Source organism: Condylura cristata, unplaced genomic scaffold, assembly GCF_000260355.1.
Source record: "Condylura cristata isolate star-nosed mole 26May11 unplaced genomic scaffold, ConCri1.0 scaffold00005, whole genome shotgun sequence".
NCBI classification, from domain to species: Eukaryota; Metazoa; Chordata; class Mammalia; order Eulipotyphla; family Talpidae; genus Condylura; species Condylura cristata.
The window spans coordinates 43,719,231-43,731,522 of record NW_004567106.1 but is presented as its reverse complement, the minus strand read 5'-3'; positions in this window follow the sequence as shown (position 1 = coordinate 43,731,522).

The following is a 12,292-nucleotide window of genomic DNA, read 5'->3' as shown; positions in this document are numbered from 1 at the left end:
GATATAAATAAAGGACAGAAATAAATCCAGTTAAATTTCTTACAACTTTTCCTTACCTCTATGCTAAGGATGCTAAAGAGCCTTTGGAGTTATCGCCTTTCTGGGAACCATAGGATTGGAGAAACTTCTGAAAACCGAGAGTCTAACCTACAGAGCACTCCTCAAGGTCATCAGGATTTAACATGGATCCTTCTGACGGTTAACAAGAGTCAGATCCACGGGAATTTCCTACAGTAATCCTGGCTCAGAGGGACTTGACAACTTTCAATTTTGTACCAATTACTGTGTCACTATGCTTTTTGACCTATAGGATTTGGGATTTATGAATCTTTTATATTTCATTTCCTTGAGATCACTATAGTCTTGATATTCAAGGATTTAAACACAGCTCTCTAAGGGGGCTTTATTCATCAGTGGAAATGAGATAGCCAGAAACACCATGAGGTCTAGTTTCATCAACTGCTTACTAAATACTTATTATTTGTCAGGAATGTGTATTGTCTTATTTAATCCCCATAACGATTCTGCAATATAAATATTTAGTGTCCATATTTTCTGAGATAGAAACCAGAGGCTCAGCAAAGCTAAATAACTTGCTTGGCAAGCAGTGAAGCTAGGATGTGAATCTACTTGTCTCTTAAATGTGTTCTGTAATACGTTAACATACTGTTTTTTTGTTCTTTGCATAGAAGAAAATTAGAGAAGAGAAGAACATGTTGCCAAACTCAAAGTTGGAGAAGAAACTTTATATGATGCTTTGATTTCCCCAATACACATGGGGCAAGATTGTTCAAGGATGGGAACAGGGTTATGTTTATTCTGGCTTTTTCTTGGCCCCTGGGCTGAAAGTGGCTTCTTTTCCCTCCAGTGGCCAGAGGCAAGGGTTTGTGGGGCAGCAGCAACACCATCTGGCCGCTCAGCCTTCCTCCAGAAAGCTCCACCCACAGCCTGCTATGATTAACGCTGGCAAAAGGAAAACGTCGGCATTCCCAGACCACACGGCTGGCCAAGAACTCAAATGTTTATTCACTAAAATGTACACCATTGAATAGAAGGTCTGTGATTTGAATATGCATGTATGCAAAGCAGCTTCATGTCCCAGCATCCTTGCTTATCTGTGCTAATGCAGGACTTTGGATGTGAGACCACCCCCTTCACCAGACCATCTGCACTTGGAGGGATTGAGCTGGAAATTGTGAAGCAGGAGATGTGAATTTAGGATTCCTTCCTGAGGTTCAGGGATCCCTGAAATTTTACATCTAGTTTGTTTTTTAAAAAGATTTATTTATTGGGCCCTCCCTAGTGGCGCAGCGGGTTAAAGCCCAGCACTAAGAAGCTTAAGCCACTTCCGCATGAGTTCGATCCCCGCCTGCCTTGGAGGAGCTCCACATGGCGAGGCAGACCTCTCCTCACCCGCCTGCTGCTCCCCTCAGCAGTGTACTTCGTCGATCTGCCTGTTCTGCTCCCCCCTCTGTCTCTGGTGAATCCTCTCACCCTCCGCGACTCTGGTCTGTACCCCAGTTCTGTATGAATAAATAAATAAATAAAAAGATTTATTTATTAATGCATATAAGAATTGGGGTACAGAACAGAGATGCGGGGTTGGGGGCTAAGAGAATTCACCAAGGACAGAATGGGGAGCTGACCAGACAGAATGACTAGAATACCTTGCTCAGGGGAGCAGCAGACGGATTCGGAGAGGTCTGCCAAGCCATGTGGGTCACCTCCTGGTCAGGGGCTCGGTCTTGGGCTGCAGTGGCTGCAGATGACTTCATAGTGCTGTGCTTTGACTCATTCTGCCACAGGGTCGGCCCTCTAAGTTAGTTTATATTGATGAATATCTGCCCATCTTTCTGGAAAGAGGGTTCTTAATTGTTACATTTTCAGAGGAGCCCCTGATCCCTAAAAGTTAATCATCATTTCTTTTCAGACTAACTGAACTATTTTGTTTATTTAATATTAACTTGAGTTAGTTTAAAATTAATTTCCCTTTCTGAAGACATTTCTGTTCAGCTGTCATGAGATTTGGCAAAGTGGGGGAAACATTAAATAGGTGAACAAAGTGTTGTTGATTAACCAGGGAGGATTAATGTGGCGGCTATAGGCCCTAGGTCTGGAGTGAGACTGCTGGAATTTAGGCCCAGTTTTGCTGCTTACTAAATCTATGACCTTGGGTACATTATTTAAGTTTTCTGAGCTCCAGTTTCTCATCTGTATAGTGAATGGGTAACTACAATATTGCCTTATGGTGTTGTGAGGATTAAGTGAGATAATATAGAGTCAGTGTCCCTAAAAAAGGTTCTGACAGGCTTTTTCCAGGATGTCCAGAGGAGGCCCTTTCCGATACATGTCACCTTGGTAGGAAGCCAATAGAGGCCCTGTGAGCCTTCGGAGAAACAGCATGACTTTAAGAACTCAGATAACCTAGACTTAGGGAGAACACCAGCCACAACCTATTTAAGGCAGGGCAAACATCCAGTGGCAACATTTTGTCACAGGAAGTCATCACCTCCTGGTGACTGGAACTTATCCCTTTGATGACTCAAGCCACTTTACTTAGTCAACATATAAATACCCAGTTTGTCCCATTTACTTCAGAATTTATAGCCATGTAAATTCTCCATGCATACATACATTATTAAATTTGTTTTTTTTCTCCACTAATCTGCTTGTTGTTAAATTGTTTGTCCAGCCTAAAAGAACCCAGAGAGGTGAGGGAATTACCCCTATTATCTCACAGTTAAACACAAAATCTCTAGCACCACAGGAAATAGCCCAGTGATTATTTGTTCTACTTCATACTCAGCAGTGTGGAATCATTACTGGTGGTAGTGCTTTTGTGGCAGGAAGATGTCCAGGCTATTCTTTGAATTCCCTATTTACTCAGAGCCATCTTAGTTTTCCCATTACAACCAGAGTATTGAAAGCTTGGTCAGAAAGTCATTCAAGAACCACTTTCTCAATATCTCCTGGTACAATCTCTCTTCCTACCTGGTTTATTTCTTTCTTGTCAATAGTCTAAAACCTCCCTGTAAACAAACAACTGCATAATTCTATATAGAAAAAATATAGGTACACATTGTATTATTTTACTATGTCCAGCACTCTATTCCATTTAATTAAAAACCAGCTGAAGTTAATATTAAGCCAATAAAACATTATAGATAGATATAGATATAAGTATCTCCTCATTTGGCTCCTGCTACAACACTTTAAGACATGTCCACTTTTCCAGATGAGGATGAGAAAATTCAGGCATAGACAGGTTGCTGTAGTGGCTCTTGATAGCTTCGTGGTGCTCAGACTTGACCCCTCATGCCACCAGGGATGCCCTCTGTGGGAATTCTTAACTCCAGCTATATTTTCAGAAAGATTTATTTTTATTTATGCATACAAGAACTGGTTTGTAGGCCAGTGGTTGTGGTGGGAGTGGTGGTTAGTGGATTCACCAGAGACAGAGTAGGAGCAGAACAGGTAGATCTACTAAAGGAGACTCCTGAGAGGAGCAGTGGGGGAGATAGGAGAGAGGCCTGCTGTGCTATGTGGGTCACCTCTGGGGTGGGGCTCCACTCATGCTGTAGTGGCTAGACTGATAGAGCTGAGAATTAATCCCTTGTGCCACCAAGGAGGCCCTTCCTTACCTTTAGTTTTAAGAAGTTAAGAAGGAATATCCCCTACTCTCCTTTCCTCTGATTCTTACTCAGCATTTGGAATGTTTTTACTAGAAGGAATTGGAGGCTTAGAGAGGTCATGCTATCTATTTACTCAGGGAGTGGTGGAACCAGAATGTAAAGAAAGGTTCTTGTTCCAAAGTTCCAACTGTTCTACACAGATACTTGGGTAATGAATGACCCCTAAAAGTAGCCATTTAAAACAATAACCACTTGTTATCTAAGTGCTTTCTGAGGGTGGGGAATACACAAGTGGCTTAGCAGAGGTGGTCCCTGAGCAGTTCTCTAGGGCTACAGTTCTCTCAAGGCTCCACAGGATGGAGAAGCTTATTCTCAGGTGACTTATGTGACTTATGTTGATCGTTGGCTAGAGCTCTCAGAGTCTCTCATTTGTAGGCTTTCCATAGCTTTTCTGGATGTCTTCGCAACATGGCAGCTGGTTTCCTCTGTGAGTGATGAGAGAGACCCCATGACAGAAGTCACAGTACTTTCAAGTCAAAATTGGAAGTAATATATTATTACCTCTGTCATATGCTTTGGGTCATAGAATGATCTTGTTGGAACCTAGGGGGTGACTAGGCAAGGAATACCAGGAGGTGGGAGTCAATGGGGAGACTGGCTATAACAAGTACTTTTGGGGTCAGTTGGACAAGGCCCAATTGGTGGCAGCAATTTGTGCCAACTATACTGGCTATTTTGTGTCAACTCTTGTGCTTATTATATGGGGCACATTAAGCACACTGATGTCTACTTTGGGTTGTATGTGTACTTGGTGGTTGAATCTGGTGGAATATTTCTATATAGTCTGCTCTTCAATCTCCAGCCCTGAATATAGAAGGGATAAAGCCCCCCTAACAAATATATATGTGTTTGGGCCCTCCCTGGTGGCGCAATGGGTTAAAGGCAAAGCACTATGAAGCTGTCAGCAGCCACTGCAACATGAGTTCAATCCCTGGTGAGGGAGGTGACCCACATGGCACAGCAGGCCTCTCCTGCCTCACCTGCTGCTCTCCTCAGCATTATATTTCAGTGGATCCATCTGTTCTGTTCTCGACTCTGTCTCTGGTGAATCCTCTCACACCCACATCTCTGGTCTGTACCCCAGTACTTGGATGCATAAGTAAATAAATCAGAAAAAGGTTTATTTTTATTTACTTATGCATCTAAAAACTGGGGTGTAGGCCAGAAGTGCTGGGGGTAAGAGGATTCACCAGAGACAGAGTGGGTAGCAGAACAGGAAGATCTACTGAAATACACTGTGAGGGGAGCAGCAGGTGAGACAGAAGAGGTCTGCTGCATCATATGTAGGTTGGCTTTCCGCCTGGGGATAGAACTCATGCACAGTGGCTCAAGCTCATGCCACAAGGGCTTGATAGTGCTGAGACTATAACACCTGTGCCACCAGTGATGCCCAGGTTTTGGCTCTTTAACCTCCCTCCAAGTTTCCGAGGGTATGCATGTGCACGTGTTTGTAGGAGAAAGTCAGAAGACCATGTGTGTGGGGGTGGAGACTGGAGGTGGGGGTAGTGGTAGTGGGTAAGTCAGAAGGTTTCTCTTTTGAGGTCCTCATGCACGCTGGCTATGATCTCTGTGCTCTGGAGATGCTGCAGAGCTGCTCAGGTGGCATCTGTATGTAATGGGGATAAAGGGTCCGGAAGAGGAATGTATGAGTAGGGTTCCTGGGTTCCTGTCTACTTTGTTTTATTGTGGTTAAAAAAAAAGTATATATATAACATACAATTTGCTATTTTAAAGTTTACAACTCAGTGCAATTATAAACATTCGTATTTTTAATTCAACCATCACCACTATCTTCAGAATTTTATCATTCCAAACTGAAACTCTGTATCCATTAAACATTAACTCCCAGGGCCCTGCGCCCAGCTACTAGTAACCACTTCTACTTTCTGTATCTATGAATTTGACTGTTCTAGGCACTTCACATTAGTAGAACCATATAATTGTCCTTTGAGTCTGGCTTATTTCACTTAATATATTTTCCAAAATTCATCCACATTGTGATGAATATCAGAATTTCATTACTTTTTAGGGCTGAATGAGATTCCATTGTAATCATATAAAGGGACGTTAGGTTGTTTTCCCCTTTTAAGTTGTGAACAAAGCACTGTTTTATATGTACCAATGTATATATACAAATATATCTGTATATATACATAAATGCATTGGTATACATTTATATCTGTTTGAATCTCTGTTTTCAATTCTTTGGAAACATGGAATTGATGGGTCATATGATAGAGTCCAGAGACCAGACCTTGGGTCTAAGGGTATACTTGCTAATGAAATGGGATGGGAGTTGTTTTATTTCAGCATTCCTAGCAACTGCAAATTAGGCTTACTGTGAGTTACCAAAACAGTGGTACCTATTGTGTTTCTAGTGAGCATTTACTTTGTGCTGGCCTCTGTGATAACTGAGGCATGGAGATATTCCATAACTTGTTCAAGGATACACACATGGTAAGATATGAGCTAGGATTTGAACACAAGTAGCATGTAAGCTCCCGGGTATATGTGTGTGTGTGTGTGTAATCTTTCCAAACAAAGGAACCATTACATTAATAAGCTAGGATTGAATTTACTTATCTGGAAGAAACAAGCTTGTGGTGGGATAATTATGATAAAAGGCAAATATATAAGTAAAAAGTTAGTATAAGAAGCCTCTGTGGCTTACGAGAATTTTCTTGTTTATGTTAAATTTTTTCCTTTGGGCCTCCCTGGTGGTGCAAGGGGCTAAGTCTCAGAACTCTCAAGCTATCTGCAGCACAAGTTCAATCACCAGCCAGGCAAATAACTCACAAGGTGCAGCAGACCTCTCCTGTCTCACCTGCTGCTCCCCGCATCAGTGTATTTCAGGCAATCTGTCGTTCTCTCCACTCTTGTCTCTGGTGAATCCTCTCACCCCTCCACAACTCTGGCAGACACCCCAGCTCTTGTTTGCATAAATAAATAAAGTAAATTTTAAAATTTCTCCTTTAGCCTCTGCAGTATATGTATTGTACACAGGGTTTAGTTTGTGCTATATATTTGAAGCATAAATCTTCCATTTCATATTATTTTATGGGTAACCCAGTGAGCCTTCATAAATGTACTTAGGATATTAAAGTTACAGTGAAATGTATCACTAGATGGCAGTAGAGATTAATTTTAAGAAATCCAACATTCACTAAATCTATACAGAAAATTAAGCACTAGGAAAGCAACAATTTTGGTATGATCAGAGTAACTATATCTAGTATGAAATGGGACTTCATCACATAGAAGATACTTAATAAGTCTTTTAAAATCAAAATATCTGAAAAAGCATGAAAGACTTTTATAAAGAAAGCTATATCTATTTTTTTTTTTTAAGATTTATTTATTTATCCATACAGAACTGAGGTACAGGCCAGAGGTGCAGAGGCGGTGAGAGGATTCACCAGAAACAAAGCAGGGAGAAGAACGGGCAGATTGACGAAAGTACACTGCTGAAGGGAGCAGCAGGCAGGTCAGGAGAGGTCTGCTGCACCATGTGGGTCAAACCACTCCCCACCCCCCAACCCCTCCTCCCACCCCATGCTGCAGTGGCTGAGATAGCTTTATATCTAAATTTTTAGGAGAAAACCAAAATTTTAAGTAGATATTTCGATCAAGAGAATTTGTCACCAAGATAATATCACATCAACATGTTTTACGGATTCTTTCAGTTCACCAACTTGGTTTGGCTAGGAACAGCCTTTAGTGCATAGTTGCAACTATAGTTGCTTATTTAGTCCTTGAGTAAGTTCCTTTTAATGAATGCTAAAGAAAAATCCAATATTTATATCATCTGGGAAGCTAAAACTGACTCACAGGGCCTCCCTGGTGGTACAAGGGATTAAACACAGCACTGTGAAGCTATCTGAAATTATTGCAGCACGAGTTGGATCCCTGGCCAGATCTGACCTGCAGGCCACAGGAGACCTCTCCTGTCTCACCTGCTGCTCCCCTCAGCAGTGTATTTCAGTAGATCTGTCTGCTCTGTTCCCTACTCTGTCTCTGGTGAATCCTCTTGTATCTCTGGCCTATACCCCAGTTCTTGAATGCATAAATAAATCTTAAAAAAATTGACCCACAGGTTGGTTTTCTATCTGAGTCCCTGGACATATCAACTTCTGGTTGAGACAACTAAAAAGATTTTACTTATTGGCCCTCCCTGGTGGCACAGCAGGTTAAAGCACAGCTAAAGCTAAAGCCACTTCAACATGAGTTCGATCCCGGCCCTAGAGGTGACCACATGGTACGGCAGACCTCTCCTGGCCCCCCCGCTGCTCCCCTCAGCAATTTACTTGTCAGTTGGCCTGTTCTGCTCCCCACTCTGTGTCTGGTGAATCCTCTCACTGCCCCTGCACCTCTGGCCTGTACCCCCCTTCTGTATGCATAAATATATAAATCTTAAAATTTTTTTTTCACTTATTAGGAGGGAATTCCTGGCTTTTTATTTGAGGGAATGTGTAGCAGTGAGAAGGGAGGTGTAAAGGCATTCACTCTATTCAGCTGGGTTCAATGAAGTTTGGCTTTTGCAGGATGAATTTTAATGACCTAACTGGTATCCTACCCAGGTAGGAGAATTGATGTTTTATTTCAGGAAAGGCAGTACACTTGTACTGGACACTAAATATTCTCAAAATGGAAGCTGACTTAAAAAACAATTTCTTTTTTCTCTTTAGAGATAATATGTAATATCTGTCTTTTCTAGAAGCATCATAGGGAACCAAAATTAAGTAAATGGAATCCCTCCAAGAAACTGAGTTTTCAGGTCATGACTTTCGGAAGGCAAACACAGGATGACTCTTTCCAAGATGAAGAGACAAAGTCTTTTTAAGTGTCATTGGAAAGCCCAGTGTGAGCACACCTTTGGGCAGCACTGTGCCGAGTCCTTGTGGGCATCTCATTTAGTCTCTCTGAGCCTCAGATTCCTCATTGCTAGTGGGCATAACACCCAAGGCTATTTGAGGGCAAATGAGATAATGGACTTGTAAGCTTTATGGTGCTCTGCAAATATTGGCTGTTCTTGATTTTATCATATCAGCTCACCTGACTCAAATGTCACTGGCACTGCCTTCCCATTCACAACCTTCTAATCAGGCAGCCTGGAAATATTGTAGCTTTTCTAATAATGTAGATTTGCTCTCATCCTCCTGCCCCACCCTCAACTGTCTTTAAACTGTTAGTCTCCTACTCCATGACCAGAAGATTGCCTATGTGCACTTTCTGCTGAGAATCTAGCCTTGCTTGATTCTCTCCTGCTCACTGTTGAAGAAATAATCCTGTTAAAATCTCATTTTGATTATACCTTTCCCTTGTACAAACATTGTCATTGGAAATTCCTATTAACTACTCCAAAATAGCTGGAATTAAAAGCCATTTATAACTTGTCCTTCCGTCACCCCAACTAACATCAATATTAGGACCAGACAGAAACCCAAATGTGAGTATTACTGCGGATACATGCTAGGTTGCAGAGTAGAGTACATGGCATAGGGGTTTGCTATCCATTTCTACTTTGTACTTCCCCTACCTAGATCCTGAGACAGTCCATTTGAAGGCTCTACCCATTCCAGTCTCCCCAAGAGTTCCCGAGTCAATGACCTATATACGGCATGTTTTGCCTTGATAATTAGTTTGCTTTTAAGCCCTCTCAGTGAAAGCTGGAAACTCCTGACCCACTGGCTGGACCTGACTCCTAGATGAGCTTTAGACTCTCACGTGTGAGTCTGCACTATGTATAATAGTGTTTCCAGTTATCTGATTGTATTAGAAACAATTATCTTGAGAAACTAGAAAAGCTAGCAGCCAGGTCTCTTAGATTCAATGCCACAATTCACTGCTGTCAAAATTCTCTAGGCTGCAGCCCTCCCTGGTGGCGCAGCGGGTTAAAGCACAGCACAAAGAAGCTTAAGCTACTTCTGCATTAGTTCGATCCCCTCCTGCCCTGGAGGAGATCCACATGGCGTGGCAGACCTCTCCTGACCCGCCCGCTGCTTCCCTCAGCAGTGTACTTCGTCGATCTGCCTGTTCTGCTCCCCACTCTGTCCCTGGTGAATCCTCTCACCCTCTGCATCTCTGGCCAGTACCCCAGTTCTGTATGAATAAATAAGTCTAAAAAAAAAAAATTCTCTAGGCTGCTTTCTCCGTCCTCTTGATTCCAACTTTCCCCTAACTCACTGCTTATGTTTTTACTGTTTCACAAAGTCTGTTCTAGTTGACACCACCATGTCCTCTACAGTTGCCAAATCGAGTGGTCTTGTATTTGCTTTGGTCTCACTTGACCTTTCAGCAGCACTTGACATAATCACTTTTTTTTTTTTAAGATTTATTTATTTATTTATGCAGAGGGTGAGAGGACTCACCAGAGACAGAGTGGAGTGTCCCCAGCCTTCTTTTGTTTTCTAGAGGGATATTTTTTTTAAAAAAAGATTTATTTGTGCATATAGAACTGGGGTACAGGCCAGAGCTCAGGGGCTTTGAGAGGCTTCACCAGAGACAGAGTGGGGAGTAGAACTGGCAGATTGACAAGGGGAGAAGCGTGCGGGTCAGGAGAGGTCTGCCGCGCCATGTGGTCACCTCCGGGGGCAGGCGGGAATCGAACTCATGCGGAAGTGGCTTTAGCTTCCCAGTGCTGTGCTTTAACCCGCTGCACCACCAGGGAGGGCCTCTAGCGGGATATTTTCCCTGGGCCACCCTTGCTTAAGGTTACAGACCTCTTCAAGTGTCCTATTTTAGGGTGAGATTCTTAAATTTAGCTGCCCGCTTCCATGGCTCAAGGCCTAATCACCCATTCTCTATTCTGATACATAGATTTGCCATCAGGCAATCCCAGTTTGTGTTTTGTTTACATTTTTAGTTTATTTTTACTTTTCAAAATATCTTTGGGGATTTCTCTTCATTTCTTAAAAGCTTTATATTAAGAATAAACCTGGGCCCTCCCTGGTGGCGCATTGCGTTAAAGCACAGCACTAAGAAGCTAAAGCCACTTCAGCATGAGCTCGATCCCCACCCTGGGGGTGATCCACATGGCACAGTAGACCTCTCCTGACCGGCCCGCTGCTCCCTTCATCAGTGTACTTCGCCAGTCTGCCTGTTCTGCTCCCCACTCTGTCTCTGGTGAATCCTCTTGCCGCCCCTGGGCCTCTAGCCTGTATCCCAGTTCTGTATGCATAACTAAATAAATTAAAATAAAAAAAATAAACCAAAGCAAATAAAATGATGTAAACCAACTTTACCTCAATAAATGTAATTGGATAAAAGTAATGATCTCATTGTAATTTGCCAGAGACATGCTAGTATTATATAAGGAAGAATTAGATACTCTAAAAGCAGAAACAAGAATAATCTTTCAATAATGTAACATAGTTTCTATTAGCTCTCTTAAGATCCTCAAATGAGGGTCTCCCTGGTGACCCAAGGGTTAAAGTCTCAGCTATCAAGCTATCACCAGCCACTGCAGCATGAGTTTGATCCCTGTCTAGGGAGGTGACACACATGGTGCAGCAGACCTCTCTGTCTCTGCTGCTCCCCTCAGCAGTGTACACTGTTAGTCAGCCTGTTCTGCTCCCAACTCAGTCTCTGGTGAATCCTCTCACTCCCTGCACCTCTGGCTTACACCCTAGTGTTTGTATGCCTAAGTGAATAAAAATAAATTTTTTTGAAAAAGACCCCAAAATGAATTTTTCTCACACTTGAAAATGTGCAAGCCATCTTGGTTTATAAATTCCAACATTCCTGACTTTGGAAATCTAGAGCCTGTTCCTGACTCAGTCAGGCACCCACCTCTGTCACCTTGCTGGTCCTCAAACATATTTAGAGTTTAAATCTGCACTAGAGTGATTGTCAGGAGCGAAGCTCTTTCTGCTCTTATTACTCAGGTGTTACTCTAAATGCCACCTTTTCAGAGGCCTTCCTTGATTAGTATCTCCATTTCTCTACCACACCACTGTGTTGTAATTCTCCCTAGAGTGCCTATTATCAGCTGTCTCTTCATACTGGGACATGGGACCTATAAGAGCAGCGATCTGTGTATCTGGTTTACCACTACCTCCTCACGGTTCAGGACAGTTTTTGGCACATGGTAGGGAGTCAGCACTTATTTGCTGAGTGACTACAACCAAGTTTTGACCATTTATTCTCTCTAGACATGACCTAGGTCCTCCAGTGCTCCACAGTGCCCTCTCCTTCCTGTTATCTCCCAAACCCAGATTGCTTTGTTAATTTATTGTCTACCTGGTCATGATAGGCATATGAGATTTCAATCCTGCTCATAAATGTCTCTCTAATTATCCTCAGCATTTTGAGAGCAAAGCTACATTTTATGTTTCTCTTCTTTCATGCCATCCATATAATAGGAAAGAAAGAAATGAGCGTTTATTGAATATCTCCTACCTGTCATGCACAACTCTACTATTTAATTTATATTCTCACAACAACATTTTGGGGTCAAGTGTTATTATTTGTGTCCACGTTATAGATGAGGACCTCGAGTTGTTCATAATCATATTGTGAATAAAGGCACTGGTATTGGTACCCACCAAGACAACACATGCTCAGTATGAAATTTTGCAAAAGGGTTTGCACACATCTGAGGA